The sequence below is a fragment of the Buteo buteo genome, chromosome 12 (genome assembly GCF_964188355.1).
Source record: "Buteo buteo chromosome 12, bButBut1.hap1.1, whole genome shotgun sequence".
In the NCBI taxonomy this organism is placed as follows: domain Eukaryota; kingdom Metazoa; phylum Chordata; class Aves; order Accipitriformes; family Accipitridae; genus Buteo; species Buteo buteo.
In genome coordinates, this window is record NC_134182.1 from 11766329 (window position 1) to 11772328 (window position 6000).

The following is a 6000-nucleotide window of genomic DNA, read 5'->3' on the forward strand; positions in this document are numbered from 1 at the left end:
GACAACTCAGTCCTTGCTCTTCTGAGGTAGTCCGTGTAATTTAGTACACAGAAGCGGTCTTAAGGAAGTAATTGCCTGTTCAGTCCTAAGAAGACTGATAATAAGAAAATGAGTCTGTCACTTTCTGGTTGCCATTAGCTGAGGTTAAAATCCTTCTGTTATAGCTACTATCCAATGCCCTGTGCATAGTGGCACAGGGCTCAACACACAAGAGAAAAAATTGTCACCATATTTGGCACAAATTGGCCTACTTACCAGAGGGGATCAACATTGCACTAGTCTGGAAAGAGCTACTCTTTCAGTGTTAGGACTGATGCTCACCATACCTCTGTGTTCAGCGGTCAGATCTTTTCCAGAAACAAGTACGGTTCCCACTGAGTTGCTGGGGACCAGGCATCCGACGATGTAAAACAGAAGAGATTTACCGACAGACCCCTGACAATTTCTGATGTTTTTCACCAGTGGAGATATGATCTATAGAGTAAATAAATAGAGCACTTTTTCTTCCAAAGATGATCAGACATGACTTTCCTGGCCTAAAAGTTTTACTGAAAGAGCAGTGCTTCTAAGTGTGATTTATTGCCTAGCAGTTTTGTGTGATCAACCATGAGGTTCCTGGAAATACCACAGGAAAGAACATTACTGTAGGCATCAAAGTCATTACACAAGTGATACAGAGGTGACTTTTGCCAAGGCGGGGTGTCCATGGCTCTGGAATGTGTCAGACTTGCTGTACCTGTGCAGGTCAACTGCACGGTGTGTTGCATTAGCTCAGATCCAGGATGTGGCAGCCCTGTCACTTCTGGAGTCGTCATGTTGGCAGGTCTCATTCAGACAGGTTTTTCCCAAGCACCAAATTCAAGTCAGGGAAGACCTAATGGAACAACCTTTGGAAAATATTCATAAGCAATTCTAGGTACAGCAGCATGGGGACAGATTTCAGGGTAATTTATTTGCACTTAATTAACCTACTCTTCTCACTCTCTGCAGGGGAATTTCTCTCTGCCTGACTACATGGTGGAACTCGGATGAGCCCACCAGGTGTTTGGTAGACAAATTTGTGGCACTAGATCTGTAGTAGAACAAGAGAGACAAAGGGAGGATGAGTGAGAGAGGACCAGAGGCAGACTGAGAGAGGTTCAGCTGGATCCCAATAGACTTTCATAGAGATAGGTAAAGCAAAGAGTCAAGGAAGTAAAAATAAAACCCCTAGGCTCTCGTGCACAGAATGTCCATGCAGATTAACATACATAGGAAAGTCAGAATGGGCTGGTAGTAAGTGTGCAAATATAAGACCAAATAAACATACACTGAAGAGGAGAGATGATAAGATACGCTACAATACAATAGGATATGATGTAATACAATGTGCCTCTCTTGCAACAGACATTGGACACACCTCCAAGGCGTGGAGGTGGTCCTTGCTGGAGTAGTCTTTGCCATAAGGAAAGGATCGTGTCCAGCACCAAGATACTCCAGTGGTGTACCTGTATCCTTCCTGCCTCTCTCACTGCTGATTAAACACCTCCATGCTGTAAGGCAGGAGAATGAAAAACCAATGTGGGTGGGCTAAGCCCGTTTTGTCCATGGAGTCCCCATCGTGACTACATAAGGAGGTGGGATGTCCATGTGGAGGCTGCATGCCACCCTCCTTTTTGTAATGTATGATTGTGGATAGCAGGAGACAGACCTGGCTGTCACTAATGGAGATTACTCAAAGTGCTCATTGCTCCTAATCTGGGAATACACTCATAAATGCTAAGCAATGCCTTGATTTGATCCTGACCTGTATTGGAATCTCTGTTGTTACTGCTGTGAGTTGTACTGATGCTTGCAATGAGGTAGTTCCCACATCACTCTTTCCACACATCTAGTCCTAAACATGCAAAGGTGTAGGCAATACATGAGGGAAAGGGAAGGAAGAGAGAATGCTGGAGTGACAGTAGGTTGTTAAAAAACCAGGCTATCCCATCTCCTCTGAGGCATGAAATCTGTCAGAAGATAGTGTATTTTTAGGAGCTGACTGTAGACACTGAAGCAGTATATCTTGTTGGTAGGGCATGGAGATCTAGGCACTAACACGATTAATACCGTGTCTCAACAAAAGGGATTTCCCACATTTATATTGCTCAGAAATAGCTTTCCATAAATTTGATGTGAGTACTTGGCAAACGAAGCAGCCATCAAATACCAATAAAAATATGTTTGTGATACCTGCAATATACACCTAAAGAACCAGAGAACATTAATATTCCAGAAGGACTCTTCAGGTACCCATGAAAATCAGATGTTACAGAGACTCTGTCAAGGTTGAGAGGTTCAAACCTTAACCTGACATAAAATTTGCATTGTAAAATTTCTTTCTTATTGTGAAAAATCAGGATTTCACACTAGCAGCGTGGTTGAAGTGAGTGCTGACCGACCAAATGGCTCCAGCATGCCTGGGATGCATTTCCTCTGTCAAACTCATGTGGGAATCCTTTCCTTGTGGATCTGTCCAGATTTTTGGCAGGGAAGGGCCAAGTCCCTCTGGCTTCCAGCACCTGGGGTAGCCTGAGAGGCAGGGGATGTCTTGGGGTAGACGGGTACAGCCTTTCTTCCTATGCATGAGGCGGTGCAAGGTGTTGCTGTGCACCCAGGGAAATCTCTTTAAATAGTATTCCTCATAGGACACCATTTTTAGCTCCCCAGGCAGGGTAGCTCCATTTGAGTGCCCAGGGGCTAACAAGTGCAACTCCTTTTAGGGATCACCAGAGCAAAGAGGCTGCACTAGCTTCTACATCAGGATTATGCTTTTCTCTTATCCCCTTTTCTCTGCTGCCCTGCAGTCCCTCTTCTATAAATGAAAAGAAATGAAGCTCTTCCGGAGGTCCTGCCTAGGATAACTAGCCCTGACCACTTTACTTTAAGAGAATAATTGGAAATATTTCCTACAGATGCTGTCTGAGCACACAGAAATGCCAGAGTGATAGACACAGCTTAAATCCCTAGACTGCCAGACAGATAAAGATGGCCTGTCCCCAAATCTGCCTATCCCTTGTATCGCCATGTCAAAATGAAGCAGAAACCTTTCACACATCATCACTTCTGTTAGCTTAAGTCCAGATCCTTGCACCCTTACTCGTGGTTAGTAATGCCTTACTGCACAAGTAGTGCTACTGACTTCTCCAGGGCAGCTCCTGGAAGAAGAATCTATTTAAACCTGCAACTGGAATCTAAGTATCAAAGCTGCAACAATTCCTTAGCTACATTTAAGGCAGCACTACACTGTATTTCTAATTAATTTAGGAATCAAATTCAGTAAAAGAAAATTGTACTTTTTACCTAGCTGTCTCTTCTTATGGCTATTAGTACTTTGAGGGCCCAGATAAATAGATATGAATGCACTAATAGCTCTTTTAGTGCCCTCACCAAAGAATCCTGTTAGGGCTGGAAGGCAGGTTTTAAATCCAGAACAGACAGTTGTAATTGTGCTGCCTTATGTACATAGCCCAGGCCACTCATTCTGCACCCACCATTTCACTTCATGGTATCATTTCACTTATGGGGACATTTCTGCACATTTGAACACATCCCTACACAAAGTGTTTTGCCAAGTGAGCTTTTTGGACCTCATTTGGAAAGCCGTCAAAGATCTGGCTTTCAGGTCTCTTCCGAGTTCAGAAAAAATTTCTGATGAAAGCTAAATCAGTTAACACCAAATTGGGTTGATAGGGGGATCCTTGTCTTCTCAGCTAACGGTATGAAACCAGATAAAGAGGTTGATTTGACAGCTGAATAGATTTCCAAAGAGGGGTCATTTTCTCCCATGACCAAATAATATGATAGAGATAGGCAAGAGTATGTGTGTGCCTTTCAACAGCAGGCAGAGTCCAAGAGCTTACTTATCTCTAAACAGCTTCTCTGGTGTCTAAAATAAAGAATGCAGAGTTTCTGAACAATCAAGGAGTGGATAATTTTTCTGTTTTGCCTTGAGTGACCAACCACACCAGGAGAACGTGGGGCCTTGTTCTTGGTAGTGCTGTGTGTTTTTGTTAGGAACCAAAACACTGCAGCGTTTGGAAAATGTTCAGCACCATGAAAGATTGAGCCTTTACAGTTTAACAGTGTAACCTTCACAGTGCCTCTACACAGTATTCCACTGACCACCTCACATTGAATTTATTCCACAGTCATTGAAATATTTTGATACACTATTGTTCTTCTGGAGTTGTCATTGTCTTTATGGAAGCCTATGGGGGAAAGAAATTGGACAGTAAATCTCTTACGGACAAATTTTGGCTCCTTTGCACCAGCTGATGTGGAGAAAAGTCTCTGGTTCTTCCAGACGGTTAGTTTGTTTTCAAAGGACCTGATGACTGTACTATTTATTTACTATTTCAGTTTTTATGGCAATGTCGTTCTCTCACTCTTTTGTTTCTTCGTCAGCTGTAAATAGAGAGGAAGGATTCTTGGACTGTATTTCTGTCATGGTGATCTCCTTTTTCTTCTGTTTTTGCTTTCCCCCCTTCCCCATGTCCTTTTTGGCAGATAAGAAATTTTTGCATGTTGCATATCACCTAACCAACAGTGGTGTCTTGAAGTCTGGATGTGGAGGCTGTGAACCTACCAAGGCTGAATTTCTTGGATACCTCAATCTTTTTTAAGGAATTAAGTACACTGTCATTCACTGAGGGAGAGGGAAGTGGAAGGCAGTTGATTAGTAATGGGATACAAAGTCATTTAGCTCTAAACTGGCAGTGGTAGCAACTGATAGCTGTTTGCATCTGAAGGTTGTTGCTGGGCTGTGTGAAACAAGCTTGTGGTTTCCATCCAGTTTCTTATGAAAAGCAGCATCACCACTGCATTCAGTATCACTGTTTTCATTCCCTCACACAATTTCAACAAAAAGACAGATAGATAGGCATTTTTCTGACCCAGCTTTTGGGAGTTAGTGAGAGCTCTGCCATCAGCTTCAGTTGCTCTGGATCACACCTAAGTAGACAAGGAGCCTGAACTTCCCAAGAGCCAGGGAGGAACCTCTAGAGCCAAGGGACAGTGTGTGCCACAAAACATTGCACTGCTCCTATCCGTGTTCTGGGTAATGATCTCAGTGGGTTTTAATCTGGCTCTGGTGTTCATTTTAAAACATGTTAATAGTTGTTGGAAATTAATTTTCTAGTGGGTTACTCACAGTTAACAGAGTTCTGAATAGCTGGAGAGCCAAACATAATGAAATAGTCCTTTCTCAGAGAGACACATTTTAATACCCATTGACAGCAAAACCGTTACAGAATTCCATGGATGAAAAACAGGAAGGTAGAACAAGAAATGTAACCTTCTGATTTGTGAGTGGAACTGTGTCTTTAACATGGTGTCATTTCTGATGCTGTACTTTAAAACTGAAGGCAGTGTTTTAACACAGCTTGCATAATCTTTCCATGTGTTTTTATGCTGTGCCATTACAGGACTCTGCTGTGATGGCTAACTCCTCTAGCTGAAATTGATGACCCACACACTTTTTAAAAAGTACCTCATTTCTTCTACTAGGATTAATCAGGATCTTTTCTGCACACTATAAAGTTTTGCTACATCCCTATGCCTTTTGCAGAAATTAACTACTTCGCATAGGTTACCACCACTGACAGTGTGCAAGTTATTAAAGTAAATAACTAATATGAGGCTGACATAACTGGCATTAATGTGCTCAACTATATTACCAAATAAAATACAAAAGAGCTGAAACAGTCTGGAATGACTGAAGTAGGTAAGTGACACCCAGAATTAAGTAGGTGACAAGTAGGAGCAGGTTCTCTCTCGTTCAGTGGGTGGCTATGTGATTTTGAACAAGTGTGTAGCATACTTATATTGCTATTTTGTATGGTGCAAATGAAACTGGTGTGACGTTGCCCGGCACCTAGGGGGGGAATCAGGGCCTTGTCCCTGCAGTCAGAGCCCTGTTCTGCAGTGAATTTTACTTTCATTGTGACATTTTGAAGGTACTACATGGTAATGACACAT